Source organism: Bombus huntii, chromosome 6 (genome assembly GCF_024542735.1).
Source record: "Bombus huntii isolate Logan2020A chromosome 6, iyBomHunt1.1, whole genome shotgun sequence".
In the NCBI taxonomy this organism is placed as follows: domain Eukaryota; kingdom Metazoa; phylum Arthropoda; class Insecta; order Hymenoptera; family Apidae; genus Bombus; species Bombus huntii.
Genome location: NC_066243.1, coordinates 13,595,205 through 13,622,509, shown reverse-complemented (window position 1 = coordinate 13,622,509; position 27,305 = coordinate 13,595,205). Strand labels below are relative to the sequence as shown.

Sequence of the window (27,305 nt, the reverse complement as noted above, 5' to 3'; positions counted from 1 at the left end):
GAAAATGACAGTGTTTACTCGAAAAATTAGAAATGGCAAGAAAATATATAGAACAAAAATATGGAATATTTTGTAGTAAGAAGATATCTTGAATTCTCTAACTAAAAGAATTACAACGTAAAAGAATAACAGTTTTTACTCGATAAATTGATGGAACATTTTATTTAAAAAAAAAAAAAAAGTATGAACAAGTTATGGAATATTTGAAGACAATATCCTGAATTTTCTAATTAAAAAAGAGATGGTGTGAACGATTATGAGAAATTGCGTTAATTTTTAGTAATATTTATGTATAGAAAAATAGCAGATGATGGAATATTTGATAAAAAAAATCTCATACATTTTGTAGTTAAAACAAGAACTTATACAGGTATCGGAAATTTGAAAAACTACAGGGACGTTTAATAGAAGAATTGTTGTACCTCACAGATATTGATACAAAAAGGGTACAAATACTAAATAAAAACAGGCGTTATTTCTCGATAAATTGATCAGCAATTTATACTAACATTTATAGATACCTTTGTAAGCAAAAAAAAAAAAAAAAAATAGCACTTTGCTACAATAGATTGTGAAAACCTATTTACGCTGTAACTATAGTCGGAAACTATTAAATACGGAAATGCTATTTCGATTTTCTGCTCAATAAAAATTCAACGGAATCAACAACCTTTGCAAAGAAGCATACGTGCGTATTTCAATTCTATAGAACGAAATTCCTCTGTAATTGGAGACAATAGAAAAACAAAGCTTTAACAAATTTCGATATTCGAGGAAATTATTAGAAATTGTAAAAGAAATACACTTATATACAAAATTTGTTAATTACAATTCAAATGGACGAAATTTCAGGATTTTATAGAAAATGAAACTTGAAACGAAGTAAATGCAGTAAATACGAGGAAAGATCGATATATCAACATGGGAATTCAAGGAAACAACAACGTATGAATTATCGAAATAAAAGAGAACTAGTTTTCAAAGAAACGAACCAAGTACTCGAGTATTCGAAATGATGTCCCTGTTCATTGATACATTTTTGTCATCGAATATCGTTTCACTACATCGTACGAGTGTTTCTTTCTATTGATTTATTTGAACAGGTGCATTCTGTTTTTACTTTCACTGTCTTCACCGATATTATGAGGTTCTGAGGAATCCCAGAGTTTATAAAAATTTTCACAAACATCAAGTATCAAGTAACAAGATTCTCGACGATTTTCAATACTTTTACAAACATTAAGTTCGCATGATATTAGCATTATACGATACTTGATGTTAAGTGTCTGGCTAATGTTCAATTATTATAAACTACATTCAAATATAAATTTCTCAATCTCAGAATCCCAGCAGAGGATCGACATACATATGTACGTCCATTTCATTGTAGTAATTAATACCACAATTATCGACCGATAATATGTACGCAAATATGTACGCTACACTATAATTAACTACTATAACTAACGCTAATAATAATTACAGATTATCGTTACAGTCTATATCTAATTAACGTATTTCGTTATGAGAAAAACAATTATTACGATCGATTACAGTTTCTTCTATTTTAAACTGCAGCCTGGGATCTAATAATTCTATTCAATTGTCCTAAGATCGTTGGACGTCAAGAGAATAGTACAATAGGCGATAATAGGTCGTCTCTCTACCTCTACAAAAGTTGACCTTAATTTCATCAAAAGCATCTGTATAGCTCTGACAATTTCAAAACCAAAACCTTGAAATCAGTCGTTCATCTGATACCGAGAGAACAAAATTTCCAAGTTTATTAAAACTTTCTACGCGATAAATTCCACGTTCTACAAAGCTAATCCCATTTCAAGCCCATAAACTTGCAAAATTTCATCGTATCTAAGACACCCTATACACATAATCCAGCGAAAAGCTACCCACCGAATATACCAAATTGAGAAAACGCTCGCTTAGTACTCGCTTTACTTAGTAGATCGCTTTCAACTCCTAAAAACATCACCAAATATTCTCGATTGTTCCCTGGTAAGGAACTATCTATCGATGGTTTTCAATGCAAAACGACATACATAAGCTCGCATTCATACATGTACGTATACATGCATGTACGTAAGTACATACATATATATCCAGATAATCCAGCGAGTTTTATCCACAAGCAGAGAACTCTAGGACCAGCAACCCCGTAGATTTGTCGAGCTTTTGCCCCAACCCTTGAATATCGTCTTCTTGAATGGATATATAAGCTCGTGATTTCGGGGACTACGCCCTTCCTAACCTTCCTACCCTTCATCCCCGACCGCCTCGGCGCGGCGCGGCGTCGCGCTCCAGGGGGTGGCCGATCGGACGTTATTGCGTTGCAGGGGCGTACGTAGGCCACGGTGTGTGCACAGTGAATTTCCCTCTGTCCGATACACAAATGAATTCGCCGCATCTAGTTGGCGTTCACGAAATACGATTACGCGATGATGAATCGTGCCGGGCAAATAATGTACTCGCGTGCCCATTAGAATGTCGGTCGCTAACGGAAACCCAGTTACGGGTCTCTCCCGATGGTTCTGGTGTATATACAGATGGTTTAAAAAAAAGCGAGTGATATTTGAATCGTTGATAGGCCAAAGCGGTTACATAACCGTTGCTTTTCAAAGTTTTAGAAATTTTATTGCCAAACCATTTGATCGATGGTTAGCTTATGTAATTGCATTAATTTTCTTTGATCGATATCTTGCCAAGTTAACCAATTTGACAAATAAGCAGCTCATGTATGAGTATAATGAGTTTCTAATTTCGATACCTAGCGCGTAGCAATAAGGAAGTGTTTCGATATGCTCGCAGTTGATCACAAAATATATTTATATAGGTGTGTTCTTTTTTGGAGATTTCTCTTTTAGATTTACTACACGTAGTTGCAAGGGTAACGAGTAACGAGATCGAGCAGGAACACCTAGCGATTTCGTACGAAAGGTGAAAATTAATCTACGTCATCGACCGATGAATTGCAATTTGATGTTCGCACCAAGTTGCGACGCGATAATTTTACAATATGATCTCGACGATCTGTTCGAAACTTTAACGAGCATCGAAGTTTCGTAGCAGTAGTCGACTTTTGGGATGAATGTAAATTTTCTAGGTTAAACGTTCCGCGTATATTATATCGTATATGCTGTTACCGGTTCGCAAAGTTGAGTTTCATTTCAAAGTATTCTTCGTTTAATTCAAGGAATGTAAATGAGAAGCGAAAGAAATCGATGGACTACATTTTGATATTACTTTAGACGCTGTTAACCCAGATGTAGAATACGTTGTCTCCGTTTAATTCACCAGTAAGATATTAACCTGAATTTATTTTTTTATGCTGAAACCAACTCGATGAAATTATTAAGGAACAACATGCTGCATTACGGTAAGGATTGTTGCAAACTATTGTACACGTTGTATCGGTACTTCATCCTTTCAGGGATCAATATTTACGTTACTTACATATTGAGAGCTCATTATGTTCTACAAAATAGGCCAGGATAGTGCTTGACTTCCGACTTGTTAACATTATGAGGCATATTCAAGCCAAAGTGGTTCACAGCAAATTGATACTTGTCATATTTGCAGGCGATTAACATTTATCTTATAATTTACTTCTCTATAATTACGTTAAATAGCTGAAAAATAATATACACTCGTATATTGAAATAAAAAATAAATCGAAGTGCTTTTGAAAATACGAACTGGTTAATACTTTACACGACTATATAATATATATAAAAATATATATTAAATTAAATATATAGTATATTTAATTAGAATATACGATATATATTAAATTAATGTAATATATAATTTAATATACGGATACGTTAAATTATAAAATGTTAGATGTCATTAACTCTTAGTTGTGGAAGCCTCGGTCGATTTATTCGAAATCAAAGCAAACGTCCCTTAACTCCACAAACAGAGTCACCTTTTTAGAGATTAAAAAGCAGCTATTAAAGCCTAACGTACGACTGATTAACCGTCGAACACACGGCACCGTGCGTTCTCATTTTACGGAAACGTCGCTTTTAAAAACCGTTGGATTGAAAATTCTTCCATTAACAATCTGTCCATTCACGCGGTCCTTATCCGCCTCCAATTATCTTTATTTGTCATATAAAATGAAATCTCAAAATCAAAAGTATTGTCCGTAAAAAGTATCGGCACACCACTGTACTTGTTACAGTATTTACGCATTAACACTAGAACTACCGATAATTAACACGAAGTTATTTCTACCAAAAAAAGAGTCAAAATGACTGGTCTTTAAAAAATACGTAATAATAGAATATTTTGGTATTTATTGATTTATTACTTTCTTACAGAAGCAATTCCATGTTATGAAGTTTTTGGTATTATTAATCCATCTGGGACCATCATCCCTAAACGAGGGTTGACGAATTTATAAAATTGTAGAACCAGTCACTTTGAATGGTGTGGTATTTCTAGTGTTAGCGTCTAGCGATCGATCCGGAATTTTTCTGATATCTGATATCATTGTATCGAATGATACGCAGTAAAAATTTTAGAAACGTGTGGCAAGTTGTACAAAACGAGGAAATTGGTTAATTGGGGTTCCATAAACAGATTGCGGCACCCTTTTACACTTTGATAAGTACCAGCCACTTTGCCCGGTGTTGGTATAAGTAGCCTTGATACAAAATTATTTTCAGTTTGAATACATAAAAAACAAAATAAAAATTATATTATTCTTTTAGTTATCGTTACGAAAGTCATTACATCATTGTAGAAAAAAATATAACATGAAGTAGGAATTTTAAAATTAAATTGTAAAACCAGTCAATTTGGCCGGTGTGATAGTTCTAATGTTAATTAACTAGATCCAAATACCATTTAGTTCACAGTATCATCGTATGATTATAAAAGTCAGAGAAAGGACTTTCAAAGGAAAGGAACAAATGCGTTTAAAGAAAATACTTAGTCGTTGAAACGGGGACAGAAGTGAAAATATTTTTTCAAACAGATACTTTCGTGAGCCAGTGAACATTCGTTCGAAAGCATTTGTTTTTCCCTATGCAGAACATTGTAGCAAACAACTTCGTATTTTTACTTCTTTTTTTGGCTATACTTTTAGCTGAAGTAAATACAAATACGAAGAGAAAGGGAAGTTACGAACGATGCTAGGGTTGCTTCTGACGGCACCGAATCCGGAGATGCCCCCAACTTGGACGAAAATTAGGGGTTGCAAGATAGAAATGGCTGCCTCCCCTCAAACATTTCGCGGAGGGACGTAGAAACGTAATTTGCAACGCCTTCGACGATGGCCTCGCGGTCCCTGCTTCTTGTCGTTGAAACGCTTCTTCTTGGTTGAGACGATGCGCCCACGTACCGTAATGTAGATCATATGTCTTCGTATAATATCTGCTTCTTTCACGTGGTAGACGCGATCGATAGTGCATGGAAATCAATGTGCTTCCCTAATCATTTGCGTGGGATGAGTCACTTTCGCGAGGGCTGTGCGTGTATCGACGAGTTCGTTCCATATGAAGAAGAACAGAGCTTACATGGTCGGACTAATTTCGATAAAAAGTGCTGAAACTTTGATATTTCTATTAATACAATGAAGAAAATGAAAGCTAAACAGAGAGATTTACTTTATTTGGTATTACAGTAAGTACTCTGGAATTAAATTGGAATATTTTATATTTTATAATCATAGCGCGTATCCCCGTTTTTCCAATGAAGCATTTTTATGTCAGATTCTATACGTTTCATTGCCATAGTATGAAATTTTCGTAGCCATACGGAAATACTATTTAATGATACAAAATCTTATCAGTTATTATTTAAATGTTGTATTAAGAACAATGGTGCGGCAATACCTCCTATAGATGGCATATAAATCATGAAATTCAAGCATCGTGGAAAATCTCAGGACTTGCACGGGAACGAAACGCTCTCTAAGGAAATGATACTTAAGGAAACGTTCGCAAACAAAGGACGTACAAATTCTAAAACCGAAGAAAGTTCAACCCACGACAACAAACTGTAGCAGCGTTGAAAAAATCAATATCAATGGAATTTAATTTGTTCTATTTTATCTATTTTGACACTACGTTTGTACAGTACATTTACGATATAATAATAACAAAATAAATAAAAAAAAAAGACAGAGCAAATAATAAACATAGGAAACATCGTTCAAAAGATACCCTTAGGCTACAGCTTCCAGCTTAAACGAAATCATAGAGAGCTATCTCGCTTGCACAGACTATTCCATTGTAAATACCTAGCTTTTATCCAAACCCTAATCTTCGCGACGATCTACCTTGCCCGGATAGTCCTGTACCCTAACCACATATTTACAATGCGATTAGGAGGAAAAGTGGAACATCAGAGAATCTTCTGTAGTAGGAAACAGTGTCACCGGCTGATGAATAATAACAGTCGCCATATTGACTGGCAGACGTTGTACGACGCGACGCGACGATTCATTAGGTATGCTGGCAGTAGAGAAGATATACGTTTTAGAACGATTGCGGACTTCCTGTCGCGGATAATTAATCATGGTGCTAGTCTGGCTTGCGAGTGACTAAGGAGGCTCGCTTCGTAGAAATTTTCGTACTCTTCTTCGGTCGACGGATAAAAGTTGGTGCGCGTTTTTTATGGATCCCAGAAATACAGAGAGAGAGAGAGAGAGAGAGAGAGAAAGCTCAGCATGTTTCTCGAGTGGAAGGGTCGCGTCTGCCAGGCATTGCGTAGCCCGAAGGGAAAGAAGAAAATCACACGGAGGTGGTGGCAATTTCTTGGTCAGCGCTTCAACTATGACGCATTTGCATTTCCATCGAAGTTGCACCCAAATCTCTGACGCGTAGTGCGGTTGCTATCTTTGCGTCGGCCTCGGGGCTGGAAACGATCCCATGTACTTGCATACTGCAGTCCCCATCGTTCCATCTAATTCCGTAGATGTCCTCCAGATACTTGGGATACCCGTTTCGTTTCTATTTCTGGGCAAGTTGGCTCGTTATTGGACCGAGGCACGATCATTGTCTTTGTACTCGGTTGTGTGGAATATTTTATCGATACGATAGAGCAGCACCCTGCGTATGGCGAGATTAGAAGATTGCCACTGACGTCGTATAACGCAATTTGAGAAACAACAAGAGCGAAATGCTTCGTACGGGAGTAATAGCCGAAGATAGGTTTCAAGATAAGGAATACAGGAATTCTGAAGTTGAAAAATTATCCAAAGATCGATCAAGAAGAAATTGAAAACGCGGTGTCGGTGGGATTTAGTGTTCAGTTTTACATCATTCTGGGTATATATATAGCGAAGAAGAAAGTTTAAATTTGTATTGCTTAGAATGCTATTTTCTGTTATACCAAAGTAACTTTCCATTTAATTCAGATATTTTGCGCTCTCTTATATATCCTATCCTATACGTTCAGATTTACTTTCTTCAATGGAATCATATACCTTTCACTTCACTGCTCCATACAATTCGTCATACTTTTTATTTCGTTGATTTAGGTGTACTATCGTGTACTTCGTCGTTATACTATTGTACTCTCACCAAATACTTGTTGCAACTATACGTTTCTATTCTTCAAACCAAAGTGACAGATTCTAATAAATTATAAACGTGACATTTTAACGTGTCAAGATGGAATAGTTCTTCGGTTATTACGCTACCTTTAACTACCCTTAATCACTTTCAATAGCTTCGTATTGAAAAATTTTACGCGCTATAAACCGTAGAAAACCTTTCTCGAAACACGATATAAATGTAAGTACGTATACTGATTGTGAGTCAGCATACGAGCCAAAATTTATCGTGTTCCTCAATGGACCCTCAGACATTCGGATCTTCCCAACTAACCAGCCCAACACGTGAGCTCACGAATGACGTCAGCCGATCAGTTCAAACAGGGTCAAAGATCTCCAGTTGCTCGACCGATGACTAGAGTCCAATGTGATTCCCACTGGGATCATCGCGAGTCTCTCATTTCCATATTTCTTCGCAATAGATCGGTGAATTTATCGTTTCTCGTTTCGCGTCAGCGCAGCGGAAGCACGAGCAGAAATTATTTCACGCCTCGTTCCGTAACGGCTACTTGCGTCGTTCGAGCGAATCCTCCTCGTTCTGGGTCGAAGAAGCTCGCAGCACCCATTTCGTAGACTCGTGGCTTCGATTATTATTAAGTCGGTTTTTTAGTATTTTTAATTATTATCAATTATAATTATATTTATTGTTAAGGATTATTATCAAGCAACACGGTAAAATCTCCGTTTCAGGGAAACACAGAATAGGGTGATACGCACAGATAAAGACACACTTTTAACGAGACTTTCGAACTTCTTGCGAAACTTTCAATAGCAGAGATGATACACGGTGTCTAAGATAGAACTCCAGTGATTGGAGAAAGAGTAGTCACTCGTGAAAAAGATTGGGGAATAGAAATAAGAAAAATGACAAGAATTCTCATCTTCTTATTCGATAGAGTTCTTGTTCTTGTTTAATATTAGACAGGAAAAGACAACAGGAAAAGAACAAAAAACATACGCATTTTAATCGATGGAAGAATTATAATTGTAATAAAAAAAAAAACTATACTCAGATACAAAAAAATCAATCGATTCCTAGCGAAATTGTAGAACGTTCGTGACACAGTGAACTTACGTGTAGTATACTTCGACAGAATAATGACTCGACTATAACGTTCAACAAGAGAGAAGATCAGCCGAGTGAAATCTCTGGGTTTCTTCGGAACTGTTTGTTCCGCATCGTTGGTCCACGTTTCTCCTGGTTTATCGGTCGTCCAAAAAGCGTGCTCCTTCACCGTACCTTTACGACGTGACGCGTTTTAGCAGGCTCTTTGTCCGAATGGGGGGATTAAACGTTTCGATGGAACCTTAATCGTGCGGTTAAAAATTGAACTGCGGATATTTGATCGGAAAAAAGAAAATGATCACTGATTTCTAGATACTTTACTTCTCTTAAACGGAAAACAGAATACACTTATTTATTTAATAGTTTTATACAAGCTGATCGTGTATTTGTCACAATGTTTTTGTACCAACTTGAAAATTGTTTACTTTTTTCCAATACGCGAAAAAGAATTTTACTTTTGCGAACAAAATTTCTTATCTGAAATCTTTTCCAAGTTAGCTCTTAAGTCTTAAGCTGTTGAACTTTGGAAGGTGATTACACCCCTCATACTTGAATTACCACAGCTACAAGAAAAGATACATATTTCCTACCTTTTACCGTTTTTCCAGCCTACGATATTTTGTCCAGCCGGACCTTACTTTGTTGAGGCGAAGAGCCTCGTAACGAAGGTACGCGATAAAAGTAATAAAAATTGTAAAAGTTAAGGATCAGAGTTACACTTTATCATACTTTATCATAGACTATCCGTGGCCTACCAAACACGTCATACATTAACACGTGGATCCTTGTAACTTGTAATTGGAAGGTCGACGACGGATCGTCATCTTGAACGTAACTGGTTGAAGAGACGCCGAGTGGACACACGCGGAAAAATCCTCGACTCTGGCGATTCCAGTGTTTCGCGTTTCACCGAAGCGCAATTAATTCCGCGCGAGAACATCGCGTTACCGAACGAATTCATTAATTTCATCGACAATTTTTAGCGCGGAAAGACGAAGAAAGGGGAAAAATATTTCGTCGTCAATTAGTATTCCGTGCAAGAGCCTTGATGTTCGCGCTGAATTTCCTTCCTCGTGAAATTAGATTTACGTTATAATTAATTTCGTGCGAAAGATGAGGTTGAATTTTGAAAGTTGCTTCGTTAATTTTGTCACTGCCAGTATTTATTCAATGGAAATTTAAATAGAAGATATACCTACAAAGCATTCTATCTTTTTATCGTTTTAACTAAACTTTGTCAATATGAGTGAGAAATAAGCGAGAAAAAATTTGTAACCGGACAGCGATAATCGAACGAGCGACAAGCAACGAATAAAATTGTATTGCTTGTTAAACATTTTTAGTAGAAAATACGTAGAAAAATTGATATAGAATTGGAGAAATTTTTTATGAAAAAAGCGCGGTAGTTCGAGTAAACAGAAAAAAAACTGTTTATTAACTTTATCGTTGACTTTAAAAGATATACAGCAAAAACATATAGCGGTCTATGAAAGATGACGGAACTCGCGCAGTATTGCTTTGAGAAGGAAAGCCAAGATGAATTTTAAATAACACGAGATTCAAATGAAACAGGAAGAAAATAATACGAGAGTGTGAAGAAACATTGTCTTCGTTGTTCCTGTTCGAGGAATATTCCTCTTATTTATGAGTTTAAATTTATCACGTGCCTTGACCTTCCCTGCTTGAAGAAAATAAAAAATACGACAATTCCTAGCTGCGACAGCATGTTTTCTTAATTAATTAGAAAATATTAAATAACTACTGTAAAAATTACAACTTGGAAAAATATATGAAATATATGTAGTCTGTTTAACTCGTTAATTTTAGATTAGATTTATCAGAAAAATGGAAAAATTCAAAGTTTTGTTATTTTTATCGAATGGGTTTTTTAAATTTATAATTTGTAAACTAGCTTTCGTCTGATATTTTTCAATCGATATGATTTTTGTTATATGAAAGCGATTATCGAGGTGAATTCAACAATCAACAATGTAATAGTATAATTTACTGACTCTGAAATATATAATGTATAAAGAAATTTCCTACAGCTTTTAATGAATTTATTGCGCAAAACAATAGAATTTCGTAACTGTATTCGACAAATGTAACGTCATAAATTTTCGAAATTGATATTTATTTTAATTCTTGTGTTTCAGCGAAAAATAAATCGCGTTGGTCATTGATCTCGTATGCCTATAATATGGAAAAATGTACAATTGGATTCAAAAACATTTACAGGCCTATAGTATTATTTATAATTAAATAAAACTATTATTTATAGTTATAATATATTATATTAAATAGTATTATTTAATATTTCCAAATTAACTGAAAAATCCACTGGAATTACGTTCTTCTTTTCACTAGTAGACACTGGATATGTATGCAAGTTTATGTCGTTATGAATGCAACTAAAGAAATACAACCTAAGTAGACTAATGTCATCTATCCATCAAATCGTTTAAGAATAAGATCTATCAATTAAAATTATATTCTTTAAGATTCGTTTTAAGATACGAAGAGTTGATTTTCTGAAGATTTTCAAGATTAAAAACGCGTCAATTTAAATTGCAAATTGCAAAGACTAGGATGCGTTGATTTAAAATCCACAGTGTATTGTATTATATTTTTACGGGGTTGTACAGTATAGTATAGTATAATTTTGTACTGATATTTAAATATATCAATATTGTATTAATAGATATTGAGTATTTAATTTTTATATGAAAATTAAATTTAGGTTAATTGAAATAAATATTATATTTATTGTACTGTATTTTTGAGGGGTTGTACAGTATAGTACATTATAGTATAATTTTGTATTAATTTAAAAATATTTAATATTATATAATAGTATTGTATAGTATTATATTTTTAGATGAAATGTACATACAAATGTCAGTGAATACTATAGTTTGGATATTTGCCTCTCATCCAGCAATGCGTTCTATGCATCGTGGCACTTTCAAATTTTCCTTAAACGCGCCAACACGTACAGCTGCAAATTAGATTATTTACGCGTGTCGATAGTGTTTCTAATGAAACGTAACTCGCAGGTTAATTTCATTCCTTCGCGTCGTCACTGACGACAAGATACGCTTGATACGCGGTGAGAAGTTGGTTTCCCTTCGGCTACTAATTCTTCCTAAGTTCCAACGAAATCTGTGCGCGGCTGTGTAACTAACTTCCGGCTTCGTCGGCGTTAAAAGCAACTCAATTATTTCTTGAAACCTGGCGATCAAGTCACGGTAGTGAATTTAATATCGTGGATATCGACAAGGAGCTTATAAATAGGAGGAAACACGGCACCCTCCGCTATATCGATTATGAAATAAGAAGAGCTTTTCCCTCCCCCTGCCCTTCAGCTTGGAAACACATCTCTAGCAGCCATTCGCGAAGAGTTATACCCGTCGTAGAAAAGTCAATAGAAACTCGAGACAACTGCAGTGCATAAAATCAATAAAATCAGTTTTTCAAGTCTTCTCCCTGACGCTCTTGCCAGGTCTTCCGCGTAACCGCAGCACACGTTTATGCGTTCTTTATGGAAATGAGACTACGGTATTACGTTGATTACGGTAGGTAACAACGAAAGAAAGAGCGTGTTCGTGCGTAGTTGATGTAAAAACGGTGAAAATAATTCATAGATATCGTATCAAGACTGTAGGAGAAGAATATGACAATTTGTATTTTTTATTTCTTTTGAAAGAACAGTTTTAAAGTTCAATAATTATAGAAATTCTTTTTCTTTGATTTTTAATTTTTCGGTAAATTAACGTATTTCTGTATTGCCTTTTTGGCTTCAAAAATATTCCACGATATTAAGATATTGTTTCATTTATTCTGATATGACAAAGAAAGAAGATTAGTCTTCCTCTTTAACAATTATTTTTAAGGCATAGGAAGAGTGTATTTAAGAGGAATAAAGTCCAATCTGATATTTATAGTATTGATATCATTACGAAACTAATCTTACAAGAATTTCAAGTAATTTCGACTTATCGTGATAGAAGAAATTTGCGGATTTGTCACGGTTCACGCCACTCCTCTCTAGAGAAACAGAAACAGGTTTCGAAATTCATTAGGTTCAGAGATGCTAAAACACCGTGCATTTAATAGTGTAATAACCCGACTGAATGTATAATTTAGCACGACGTGTTTGAGCCTGCAGAAGTATCTACGTAGAGCAACTTGTGTAAGTTTGATTAAACCAACGATCATGTTTAATGCTGGAATATCAAATGCCTCGCTAATATGGCTATATTTGTTTCTACGATCGTAACAGGTATACCATTAGTTAAATACGACAAAATATGCATTACAGATCGAATTCTATTTTTTGAACCATTCCATGCTACATACCTCGAAGTTTACCAGCTTTCAACGAATAACTAACAAACAAAATACATATTTTTCTCTATAATTCTGGAATCTTATAAATTTCCATCTGTAACTCTGCTCGACATGGTTGAATAATAATCGGCGGACAACATAATAATCGAAACTTTGCGATATTCTCGAGTAAAATTTGAATTTTCTCTTAAAGGGCCGAATTAATTCACTCGCCAGCATCAAACGACAGAGATCAAAGCAAGATTATTCTAATTTTGCGATCGTTATCATAACTATTCAGCACGATTCACGTCACGTGCACAAGAGAAAATACACGCGTAACATCCTCCTAACGATAGACCGACGTTCTGCGGCAAAGAAAACGGGACATAGTCGATATCTTGATCGAACGTAACACGAAAGATCAATCGAAAGAGATAACAACGGCTCATGGTCGGAGCTGAAGGGATCCATCGATTGGATCGCGACAGATCGATGGTCGAGACGCGAGTTCGACTCGTGTGTTTCGAAGGCGAACGTCGACCTCGTTTAACCTCGTGACTCGGTGACGTCTACCGTAGCAGGTACCAAGCTGCGGAGAGAGGGTTGTGTGTTCCATGACTATGACTAACAATAAGTCACGGAACATCCGTGAGTCACTAGAGCTAGAGCCAGGTCAGCGTAGCCCATCGCTTGCCGACGAAGAATAGGACGTCGTTAGCCGCGACTCGAGGAGCTCGACCCGCGGCTTTCGAGCGCCACTTAACCCTCGCCGTGTCGCGTTACGCGCCCTTGCGTTCGTGCAGGCCTCTTCATCGACCCAAAATTGTGCCCAACCAACCGACCAATCGGATCATGGGACCTTTCTAATGTAACTCTATTTTTCAGAAAGGATCGAGGATTTGGAATTGTTTCTTTGGCTTTCGATCGTATTTTCATCGTATTTTACGAAGACTCTATGCGTAGTCGGTCGCAACAAAATTCGAACACTGTACACTTTTAATTCCTATGTTTTCGATAAATGTACAAGGACCAACAGAGATCTATCACGCTATGTTACATTGGACTATGTAGGTAGACCTTCTACGTGGAAGAAACTTATGAGTTATTTTATATCGTTGTTTAACTATTAACCCTTTGCACTGCTACGTCGAGTGTGACATCAGTTTTTATCTCAGGAGCTTCTTTGTCGAGTTCCACTCGATATTTTTTCAGCGTTATCTTTTTTTTGTGAAACGTGCGAAAGAAAAGCAGGATTGTATCCTGGAAATTGTTTCAAGGTATATCGTACACTTAAAAATTACAAAATACAACAATAGTGTGACTATGGTATTTAAGTCTTAAATTGTCTTATTTTTTAGTTAAAGTAAATTGCAAATAAAACACTTAGACGCGTTAGGAGCTGCTGGTAACGAAATTGAAATAAAATTCGGAGTGCAAAGGGTTAAAAGAAACACGAAGAAAGAGGGAACTTTTGTGTGAGAAAAAGTTTCGCTCGCTGGTACTAATTATACGCGTAAAACTAAACAACAGCTAAATTATACACACAAAGCTAAAATTAATAACGATTATTCACGAAAGTTTAATATTTAATTGGGTGTGTCATATATTTGACGACGATGCAAATTTCTTGGTATAGTGGAAATAAGTTTCTCGAACGATCAACAGGAATTTGTTTCTATTCTCCTTCCAAACACTTCAACTTCGAATCATAGTTATTTCTATTAATTCGAATCTGGAAAACGACTCGTAGATCTTAGCTCGATCGAAAAATAAATCACGACGGCTGAGAAAAGTTCTCGCCTTCGACGTTCAGCCATTGACACAACAAGTTTCCAATCGAATCCAGACTTCTTCCCGACTTTTTACTTTTTCCCCGAGTTTTCCCTCCAACATTTTTAGTTTGCGAGTTGCTCGGTCGGTCGAAAGAGGAGTTGCTCGCGATAGAAAAATCGCGGCACGGGAAAACTTGAGAAGAAAGCGATGTTCAGGACGTAGAACGATATTCCGCACTTTCGAGAAACACCCGATTCAGCGACTTTCCTCCGTTTCGCATTCTTCTACGTAAGTACACGTGACGCGCATGTAACGTGCCGCTCGGCCGTATAACGAATCTGAATGTCATCTTTCTCGCGTCTAATCCGATCGTACGATGACCCATAACACTGAATATATGTGGCTGAATCGTAGGTTCGTTGCAATTATTTTTTTACAATTATAAGTATCTTCTTTCAATGAAGCAAACGATGTATTACGCTTTTTACATATGTATTGAGTTGGCAACTAAGTGATTGCGGATTTTGTCAATACAACTAATGACAAAATACGCAATCACTTAGTTGCCAGGATATAATCTAACAAACACGAAGATGGTACCCCGCTGGGGGTAGCCACCCACAAGATAATCAAACAGCCAAAAAATTCTACCAAATGTCCAAATCGGACAAATTGTGAATGTAAACAATTAAATAAAAAAAAAAAAATTAGTTGCCACCCCAAATGTATAAAATCTACCTGTCAAATTTCCTTAAGGACTGGCAAGAACTATTTTACCGATCGAATAACTTGAAAAAAATGGAATTATTATATCCGAACGCAGCGTCCAGGGACTATAGGTACTGTACGTATACCCTTCTCGACCATACACACGTACAAACGCACGTAAAATCGATATCACTTATACGAGCAGCCTCGCAGCAATCATTTCAACTGTGCTAAAAAAAAGAAAAGAAAAGAAAAGAAAAGAAAAAGAGGAGAGAAAGAAAAAGGAAAGGACGAGAACGGCCCCGATGACCAAATGAATCTTCAACGGTACATTGCACCTATTGTTCGAACGGTGGAAAATTGAAGTCGAAGCTGCGAGCCAGCTGATTAAAGGGTCCCCCTCCAATTCGGGCTCGTTACGAGATTGCTCGTGACCTTCGGTCAATTCCTTCGGGACAGAGGGTCAAACAAAGGATCGATATCCGTAAAAAAAAAGGAGAAAGAGGACAGGAGAAAAAAAAGGAAGAGAAACGTCGAGGACGCGACGACGAGGTTTTTTTCAGGCACGTGGAAATTCCTTTCACCCGGTCAGCAAACAGAAGACGAAGAGGAAGAAGAAGAGAGGACGGAAGGAGACATAGGAGAAGGAGTAGGAAAAGAAAACGTCGAGCCATTTAACCGCGGAACGAGGTCAAGAGCTTTTCGCGGTTCCGCTTTCAGCCTTCCAATTCTTTGGGGATTAATAGACCGTCCCGTGGGAACACAGTCGCTACGTGATCCGTTGTGCCGCGTTACGTTCGCCTTATTGAAAACAAAATCGGCCAGTGAGCCAGCATGGAAAACCGAATTAAACTTTATCGCTGCCTGCTACAGGAGATGACACGAGAATATTTCCAGCGAGCCGAGAGGTCTCGAGTGCCCTGTGCTTGCTCAAGTTTTCGTTCCCCTGTTTCGAATATTTCGCGTTCTCGCGGTGCTGCGAGCTTCTGACAGGCTCGTCAACCGTAATTATTTTTCTCTTTCGGAATTTAATTACGCTCGCTGTTTTGCAAGGAACATGCTTCCAGGTCAAAGGAGTATTCTGCAAATAAATAAAGAATCGTGCAAATGGACGATGGATGTACAATACGATGTGTATAATCCAAAGAGGGCACGAGTCTCTAGCCTGGTTTTCGAGATATTCCTCCTTGAAACGAATTCGACTCGATAATATCACAGTTACATTAGTTATATCGGTTAAGCCAAAGTTATTAAAAAATACACAAGGAGCTAAAAGGATATCCATGCGATATAGAGTGAAGCATTTTGCACGGAAGTTGTATTTATAACCTTCGTCCTGAAAAACCAAATAAATGCAAGAAACGATACATAACACACAGTGTCTAGAGGATTTTTCTAAATGTTTCATTCAGAAATTTCCAAACTTTTGCGTCTACCTATAGCCTACCGTATAGTAACATATTTAGAAGCGATAATTTCAAAGAATCTTCCATTCCAACGCGTGCAATCGATCAATTTCAAGATAGAATTACGATAAAAAAAATAAAGAAAGCGTAAAATTATCTTCGACCGCTAAGCACTAGTTTTTGTCACGCCCTGTATCCTCTGCTGGTCTACTAGAATCGACAAGAAATCGATGGTTCCACGATTACTTTTAATTTATCACCAATTCCACTATTAAGTCCAGGCAATTGTCGATCTCTGTTCAGTTGGTTAGCCTCGTTCCTGCTTTCCTCTCGTTTCTTTTGACAGAGTTTCGTTGGATTCGGCGTTGAGGGCGTCCGGTGAACGGAACTCGCCTCCAATCGTTCCAAGAGTTATATCCTCTGAGAATTATAACCACTGGGGGAAACACAACCTCTCGTAGGATATTAGTAGTTGAACGAGCTTTACCTGCTGCTCTCTCCACAGGGTATACGAGCGCCAAAAGTGTCAAAGGTGGCCTCTTTTCTTTCCGCAGTGTTAGAACACAAAAGGAAGATGTCCATCTTTGGAGAATTACTGACCTTCCGTTCCAGAAACAGCGTGAAACCACGTCGAGTTTCGACCTTTCGTTTTCTTCTTGCCTTTTATTTCTTCTTCTTTTGTATATTTATGATATCGTTGCGAAGGATGAAACACGATAACGGTGAATTATGTGCACTTTGACCCTTAAAGGTCGATATATTCCTAGAGTCGTACGTACAACATACAATTAGATTATCAGTGAAGCTTTATAAACGACGACTTGCGAGGTTACAGTGTTGATAAATCCTCTCGTAGAATAGGAATGATAAAAACAAAGTTTCGCGAATAAATTTTACCAACTAGAAGACAACGGATTATCGTGTTTAACATTTTTAAATTTGCGCGAGAAAACAGCCAGAAATAAACAACGAATGTTCATGTAAATTCATAGTTCTACAGGCATAAATAAAACAAAGTTACTGAAAGTAGAACGCGAATAAATGTTTTTTTCTTTTTAGACGTTCTACCGGATACATAATATATTTACACGATCTTAGTTCTAAATAATTACTGAAAAATTATCGATTAACCGCTTTTTCTTGATCATTGGGCGATTATTGATTTTACGAGTTAAACAAAAAAACAAGTTGCAGCTTGTAGCTTGCAGAGTAAAAATGCCATGGAAAATGCCATGGAAGAAAAAAGACTATACTGATCCATCAAAGAAAGGTGAAGGTTGTTAAATGTCTTCTCTTATGTAGATTATGATGCGTACTCTTAGTACCACCTACATTTTTTAATGTTTCTGAGTAAGGATGCGTGTGAATCGGTCAGATGGATTAAAAGCATACGATAAACAATTAATTTTAGAAAAATGTCATTGAAGTTGTTTATAAGAGAAATCGATATTTCAAGTTGCACAAGTTTCGTTACATTTATAACGTAACTAATTTGTTTCAAATCAAACGAATATATATTTTATATGAAAATTCTTCTATCAAACAACACTACGTAATAAATTTATAAGCGAGTGAAAAAAGATGTAATCGTGCATAATTAAAATTATAATTGATTATGTATTAATTGTGTAAAATTATACGCAATTTTTACATTAAAATCCTTCTTCTCTATAGATTGAACAAAATTGGATATCCTCGATCGAACAGAAGTTTCTCTTTTATCTTACAGCTATTTTAAATCATTTGGACGGCGCAATTACTTACAATAAAAATAAAGAAGCTTGAGCAAAAGCCAAAAAGGCTTCCACGTGTTAAACGATTAACTATAAAAATCAGAAATGACAAGACAGGAATAAGAAATGAAATAAACAAAGATAATGTTTGAAGTATTTAAGAGCTGAATGGCAAAGGATGAAGTGAAAATGTCCGAAGAATTTCAGAGAAAGCTTCATGAATCGAAGTAGAGTGTGGAAGACAACGTTGATGCGATTATTTCCAGCAAATGGAAGACAGTAGAATCGCCAAGCGGTCAATTGAAAAACATTGAAAGGACGTAGAACGTCACTGAAGACTATCGAAGAGATTCGATCCGTCATTAAAACGATCACTCTGTATCTGTATTCATTGCGAACTTCGCGTACGGACGTTTTATTTTATCGATCGTTTCCCAAACTCGTTTCCCAAGCTCGTTTGTCTCGAGTATTTTAAGCAGGCAGGTATTGAAAATCATTGGAAGGACTTAGGGTAGCCTACAAAAGCCCATTGAAAATTCTAATCCACGCTCGAGTGTCCTTACAGAAACGCCTTTCAGTTGGAAACTAAGATTTTGTTCTCCGAGAATTCCCACAGGGACTTTTATATACAATTCTGAAGCTTTTACCTTCGTTTCGTGTTACTTTGAGATTCGCGGCACGAAAGAGAAAAGGATCAAACTCGATACTGCTTAAAAGTATGGAAACAACGTTGAAAATGTATCACGAACGCTAATACGTCAATTATTACTAGACTGCGCATATTTATGCAAATTCGTATCTTTGTTGTACCGTAGTAAATTGAAGAAATGAAATTTAAGTAGAAACTTGTCTTTGTCTACTAAATGTAGCAAGTACCTTACTTTACATATTATACGTAATTTTCCATTATTTTCTACGTTTCTATACCTTTAAATTTCCCATAAACGCACAAAAATCCGCAATCTAGTCGTAATACGTATTCCCTGATATTTAATACAAATTAAGAAATCTTTCAATTAATAAAACTTTCTATTCCTTTTATTTCCTAATTATTTTATTATAAATCTATTAAATATAGGACAATACGTTAACATTTATAACCGACAGTCCGCCTATATGTCTGCCACCCTATAATTAGCCACCGAATTACGATTTACTGATGGGAAAAATAATTCTTTAATCGCGAGAAATATAATCGACCAAGCCTATCACCTTTAGGGAAATATTAAGGATTCAGAGCGCGCTATAGGCGTTGCTAGTTGCTAGCTTATCTAGACACGTCCGTGAAAGCACGAGAGACGACGGCCAAGGATCCTCTTGGCTCTTGCGTCTTTCGCTGATTTCCAATTTAACCGCTCAAGAACTATCTAACTGGTATTTTACGTTCACCAAGTGATCGCCCAAAGGGTGCATGCTTTCACAATAGGAGATTTAAGAGTACTTATCGTCCTTTTCCACGTGATAACGTATCGCTCGCTCAAAAAGAGAGAAATAATGTTAAAGATAACGCCCAGAAGCAAATTTATATAGTGGATCTTCCGAACACTGGATAACCTTTTTCATAACTTTCAAACGTTATTATTTTACAACATGCTCGCTGTACACCTAAATCGCGTCTTTGTAGATCGTTTAGTTTTTCTTGAAGAAGATAAGATTTGTATTTGGGTTCGGATAAGAATATCTATTTTAATACGTTCGTTGATCAATACGAGACATTAAGATAAATTTAACGTATATATGCATGTTGCTCTTTTCGAATAATTTGCTTGGAAAATCATGGCGAGATATAACAAGGTTCCTCGTTAACGCGTAAGACGAGAATACATTTGCAAACTTATAAACCGAATAATGTTCGTGGCTGTCTCATACGTTAATAAGGAACCATGTTACGTTTCAGAATATAATTAAATTTATCTCATTCACGAGATTGTTAGATATTGTATCGATGAGAATATGAATTCAATTAATTTGTCTATAATGTTTCCAAATGCAGGATGATGAGATAATGTTATTTTTGTCAGTATCCTTTAGAATAAACGAACTAGTTCTTGAAAAGTGGGCAATGCAAGAGTCTAAATCGACGATGAATTGTATTATTTATTAAATTATAAAAATTATTTTTTTGAAAACGTTGCAAGGAAATCCGACCACGTCTGAATGAAATATGATTTGTAATAATCGATACGATAACGGATAATTAAATATACGAAACAGGAGCGAATCTGAATAACGATTTACTACAATCGCAATGTTATGAGTCCAAGTAATCGTCATCGGAGAGTGAGATCCAATTGATCGACACACGTAACGCGAAAACAAAAGCAGACGAGCGTTCAAACGGTATTTTAGTCGTCCGTGTTTTTCCATTTTCTAAATAAAGCCGCATTATAGCGGCGACGATCTACACAAAAGCGGCGCAAAAATGAATACAACCGGGCAACACGATTACAAGCAACGAAGCATACCTTTTCCCACCAGCCTGACAAAGCTTCCACGCGTAGAGAAACTTCAGGATGTCGCGGGTACAACTACAGTCCCATTGCAACCAAACAACATACAGATAAAGAGAAAGAAATAAAAAGAGAAAGAGAGAGAAGCAGAGACATAGAATTGGATAGCGATAGAGACGAAACGAGTAACGAGAGAAGAGAAAAAGGGATGGCGAAAAGGATGGAGACGAAGGGGATTCGTTTAACTTTTCCAACATTACGATTCAATGGACAACGAACGACGCGGCTTTTGGAAAAAAACCATCGATCCTGGCTCACCTTACTGGTTACGGGCTCTCTTATTTTCTTTCTTATGTTTGCCTCTTCTTTCGAACGAACGCGTAAGTTCGTTCTCGCGTTTGGTCATCGAGTATGCGAGTCGCGTGTATAAGGGACTTCCTTCGTGCACTGACAATCATCGCGTGGAACGTAGTCATCGTCTGCGACGCTCGAAGACGATACCCAAGTACGTGACGATTTATGTGAACACCGGAAGCTGGTTGAACGTGAGATCGAAATCGCCGGAATCGATATGTTCGACTGATACATAGATTCTAAGGGTTGTACGGTTTACAGATGTTTTGTTTTTGAAATGTCGATTTCAAAAATTTCACAACTCGTACAATGTCTTTGATTTTCTAGCTAACGCGAGATGTGCAATTTTTGATATCTCAGCTGCTTCAATATTTTCCTCCTTCTTTTTTATTAGCGCAATCGCCAAGTTTCGTTCGTATTTCATCGAATCTCTACACTTGTCGATTGTTAAATTCGTAATCAATAACGCGCTTACGTTCACGTCGTGTTGAGTTTTAGAACACGAAATTTCCCACTTAAATCGTTTTATACGCCGTTTCAAAACTAAGAATAAGAGAATTCTCGCGGTCATTACACGATTTTAATTCTTCAACATTCGTGTATGTGTTGGGCTAGCAACTAAGTGATTGCGGATTTTGCCATTAGGTGGTATTGACAAAATCCGCAATCATTTAGTTGCCAACCCAATAAATGTGTACACCTATTTTACGATTCAATGAATATGTATGCTTAAAAATTTCATGTATGTATTACTACAAATTCTGCCAAATGTCCAAATCGGACAAATTGTGAATGTAAACAACTAAATAAAAAAAAAAATGTGTTACTACACGACATATGTACGTATGTACACGCCGAAAGAAACAAAGAACGAACCTCAATCTGAAGTTCAGCTCGAGTTCAGCTTCTATGACACGCGTCCTCCCTTAGCCATTGGACATTTCTGAAACACATCGTTTGCTTATATTTAGTGATTGTCGTGTGGCTATTGTATTTTAAGGCGTTAGAATATACATTTTTATTCAAATATCATTTTTGCATTCGATATTATTATTATTATCGTTACTTTTGTTGATAACAAAATTACACGTAACACTTGAACTCGAATCTTCTTTCAATTTTCTCTATTCAAAATTCTCTTGTAAGTGCCGTAAAAGATACATGTATGGTATTTTGTTCTTTAGAATCTCTGCATATAATGTTAATAAACGCGTATAATGAAAGATGTCTTGATTATTCGTTATTTCCCACGAACCCACGCAAATTCTTCGAAATTTCATTTTTTAGCAGATTAGATTTACAAGATAAATACAATAAAATTGCTCCTATTCTTATTTCTTAGATTATTCGTAGAAGATATGGAATTCGACCAAGCAAATTACACGGTGAAATCTTCTCCCTGGAGACACATATCACATACAAATGCGCTATGCTCGTCGTTTCTCGCGAAATTCTGCTGTTCCCTTTGCATTTGGTGGGTTACGATTGGCCTGATAAAAACTCATTAAAGTTTCAAATTGACCAAAGAACCGGTTCTTTGATGTCTTCCATAGAGAAGTTCTGCAGGAAGGGAATCTGCAAGTTCCGTTCAAATTCTCCACCATGTAAATGCCATACTTACGATAAAAGTTTCCCGATCGAGTGTTTCGAACTTGAAACGCGGCGATGTCCGCGTGAAATACGATCGTCAATATTCTTGCTTAAATTGAATGAAGTTATTAAACGTCCAGATCGAAGGAAATCAAGAACGTACAACCTTTGTCTTCCGGATATTACCATTGCGGATCGAGCTTTGTAATATTTAATATCTCGTTCAATTTCTTTCTTTCGAAAGATGTATACCGTGTGCACAAAATTGTTATAAGTATATTTAATTAAGAGACAGTCCAATTTCAACAATTAAAAATTCACGAAGAAAATTATAAAGACGACGAGGAGAAAAGTTCTATAGAACGATATTGGGAATTTTCAAATCTCGATTTTGAAAAATTTACAGGCAATTAGAATGGAATTAATGTTACTCGCTGGAATTTTCCAAGTCGTAAGCTACATAATACTACGACCAACGAATTCTTTTATATCCTTTCGGTTTCCTATTTCTTTCCTTTCACAAGGAAATCTCACGTGTTACGAGTCGGTTTGGTCGTCGTACGTACTTATCGTAAAATTATAAAATGAAAAATTAATATGTATTTTATAACGTATAATTATTGGCCATTAAATTACCGCGTAAGAATGCAGCACCGACACAAGCAACAAAGCTTAAACGCAATCAAACTCGCCACACTCTCTTCTTCCACGTTGCTGCCAACAGTTGCAGGCGTTGATATTTTCATACTATCCAATCACGTTCCTCCACTTCTCTACCCTCTTCCAACCTTCGATGATCGTATAAAAAAAGAAAGGAGAAGATCAGATGAAAAAAGTGAATCTGCGACGGTGATGGAACAATGCCTGGCACAGATAGTAATATACGGTGGTGCAGAAAAACAAAGGACATATCTCAAACGGGTTTTCTTCCGCCTATCGTAAGAAATATATCGTCGTGGAGCGCTTCGGGGGTTCTTGCGAGCAAAGTCGCGTGGCTTCGTGTGTATGCCCCTGAGAGATCGATAGCCTCTCCCCCGATAAGGGTAGAACGATTAACGTGGTAATGACGTAGTGGAGGAGTGCAAAGGCCCTCGAGGAAGACTCGACGGCGGCGCGGCGCGGCGCCTGGAAAAGGGAAAGGTAGGATTCGACCGACTGCGAAACGGGGAGAGGCTCGTCGGCTTGTCTCTCTCTCCTCCATCGGGCCGTGCTAATTTCAAATCTGCTCGTTGTTCCGGCCAACGCGCCGACAAAGCTTTGATGCCTCGGTACGCTACAAAAAACTAAGATAAAAAGGAAAAAAAGAGGGGAGAAAAGGAAGGAAAACGCGACAGACGAGAAGGAAGAAGAAGAAGGAACAAGGAAATTGCGATATGGATGAGAGGGGAAGAGAGAGGAAAATGTACAGTGTCAAAAATAAAGATAAACGTTTAAGGATTTATATCGAAGTACAGCGAAGTTATATGGAAGCAAGTTATAGCGAAGATAGTATCGAATGAGAAGAGCAAAGAATATCTGTAATCAACATACAATAGCTGTCGAGAGTATTCAAACGCTAATCAACATACAATAACTCACAAAGTATTGGAACACTTGTAGAAACGTTTTATGGATACACGACGGTATTTCTCGAGCGAGAAAAATATGACACTATCGAACTAAAAAAAAAAAAAAAGAATGAAAGAGAAAAGTCACTATAGGGAAAAGTCACGTTCGATGTACTAGCGTCGATTTTTAGTGAAATTTCGCGGTTGAGTCGCCCCGCTTTGATTACCAAACACACCCTCGCCTTTTTTTCTGTTGCTAACTCTCTTCCGGTAAAGCGTTTTTTTTTTTCTTTCCTTTTTTCGTCATGAATGATCCGAGTGATATTTTTAGAAGCTGTCGTTGCTCCATTTTCCTGTCACGATCACTGGTCGTTTCCGAAATATAAACGTACAATAGTAGGATGAGGGGCGAGTGTGTACGAACTGAATGTAGATGACTGGATGAAGCGATTCATGATCAGTTTCATAGAGAATATTTGTTATCGATACGATTTGCGAGATGTTCGAAAGTGTGGAAGCTTCTGCAAGCGTTGTTTGGTGAGTAATCGTTTAAAACACGTGGATTTTTTATTTGAGAGGATCGTTGTGGATAAAAGGAAATTTCCTCTATAAGAAGAGTAGCCTGATCTCGATCGGATCTTCATTCCACGATAATTTATTAATGAGATTTCTATTAAAACTTTAGAAAAACTACTAAACTACTAAAAATAAGAAACAGTTTTCATAGAACGATAATGTACAAATAAAACAACTTTTCATCGAGCAGCGAATACTTCTGAAAAAGAAAGAACGGTGATACGTGTTTTTCAATTTAATTTAATATTGTATCAATGCAATCGGCTATGTAATCTAAATTGAACGTCCTATTAATGTATTCCCTCCTATACGTATTCCACCTAACTTCTACAGTTTATCCTAGATATTATGCACGTGTGTTATCGCGCATAAGCTCGAAATATAGATAAACACAATAGATAAGAAACGAAATAGATAAACGTGTTCTTGTTTTATTCCATATCGAGCACATTAACATATTCTGTTGAGAATAAGAACTGAAAATATATATATGGGGGGAGAGGAAGAGGGAGAAGGGGGGGGGGGGGGAGAGAGAGAGAGAGAGAGAGCAACCGTTTCCATTGTGTATTACGTTAGTCTTTTAAATATCATACTGCATGTATATCGGGAATTTCGTTGCATAATCGGATTAAATTTCCCATTAGCGCGTTCCACATATAGTTTGTATTTTGTATAACAACGTATTACTTTGGATAAATTCTGTCAAATTCAGAATAGGATTATTATACGTGCCGTATCGGTAAAATATTGTATTCTTTCTTTTAATACGAAACTAACAACTGTTGGGTGTTTTTGTATTTTAATTTACATCGATGGTAAGGTAAGCGTATCCCGAGGAATTTTCAAAATAGGATTATTATCCACGCTGTACCTATTAACGAAATATTGTGTTCGTTCTTTCAATATGAAATGTTTAACTTTCTCAGTTTGAGTTTCTCTGTATATTAATTTAAATGGCAAGATAAACGAATTCTGGCAAATTTAAAAATTATTCTCTCTTTAGAAACAATTACAAATTTTTAGACATTCTAATATTTTGATGTATACAATCGTTGGTTTTCATTAAAATATCGTACGATCGATATAATGGCGTTGTTAACAGCCACGGAGGTATTCAAATACATTGAAAGATTCAGACACCCATGGACTGGCCGACTGCAGCTGTTTAAGCATATTTATATTCTTATCAACACGAATAAAGAAATAAGACATAACAAGTATTATAACGAGTATTATTCTTTGGATATTTTGTATATTTTTACATATTACCTGCATCCTATAAAGAATTCACAGTCTACTAATTGTACATTACACTCTCGTACAACGTTTAAAAGCCTCATATAGAATATTGAAATTCCACAAGTACAGAGTGTTAGAATAGGAAATCGGATTCAGAGAATCGTGTATATTTTACGACTAATTTCTATGTTAACCATCCACTTGGAAAACGACACATTCCCCGGCTATTAACGACAGCGAATGCATTGAAATTCTAAGGCTCCATCCACACTATCGTTTCGTTCTCGGTTCCATCACATCCCTGCGTGTCCACAGTTGTTTTCCATCCACGTCATCGCACCGATCCGCCCTCGATTCGGTCAAATTATTATCCCGTACTTTCAATTATACGTACTCACACCGACAGTAACGACCGATCTCACCTCCGATCCCGTCGCTCCAACGATTCTTGGAAAGAATATTTTACTGCAGCGAGATCGGATTTGTTGGAAATTGATCCGATAACGTGAACGCACCACATGCATATGCAGATAAAATAATATATCAACGGGCGATTGTAAGCGATAAAACGCAATATATATCTCGCTTGTCTGTGTGCTATGTCGTAGCGATTAGCGACTGCCAACTTACCATCAACGCACGACACGTGTAAAATCCACGAAAGACAAAATAATTCACAGTTAACTGAGTTTGACGAGTATACACGTCGAACGAAAGCTTTATTTCGCTGCGTTTGACGCGTATATTCGTCGTCGCTCCTATCTGATCTAATCCCATGACAGATTTCTGAAATTAAATCCCGCAGTTGACTGGTTAACACGTCCTCGTCATATAGCAGAAGCAGAAACGTTAACAGTTAGACGATATCTTTTTCATAGATGAATGACATTCCGTTTAAAAATCTATTAAGAATTTAAACAAACTGAAAATTAATTAACAAAGAATGAAG

At 36.6% G+C, this 27,305-nt stretch overlaps 1 protein-coding gene across 6 annotated transcripts in view; it reads right to left on the bottom strand.

Moving 5' to 3' along the window:
• The window catches only part of LOC126867178 (tyrosine-protein kinase Src64B), an 87,269-nt gene that overhangs the window by 19,726 nt on the left and 40,238 nt on the right, over positions 1–27,305 (bottom strand). For 3 of the 6 annotated variants that reach the window (XM_050621414.1, XM_050621419.1, XM_050621416.1), the window contains exon 2: positions 22,281–22,347. The exons of 1 other annotated variant lie outside the window; for it this stretch is intronic. The gene's annotated coding sequence lies outside the window, so the exon portion shown is untranslated. Of the gene's footprint in view, positions 1–8,657; positions 8,823–22,280; positions 22,348–27,305 lie in introns of all 6 variants that reach the window. 2 more of the 6 variants (XM_050621415.1, XM_050621418.1) reach the window with 1 other exon arrangement.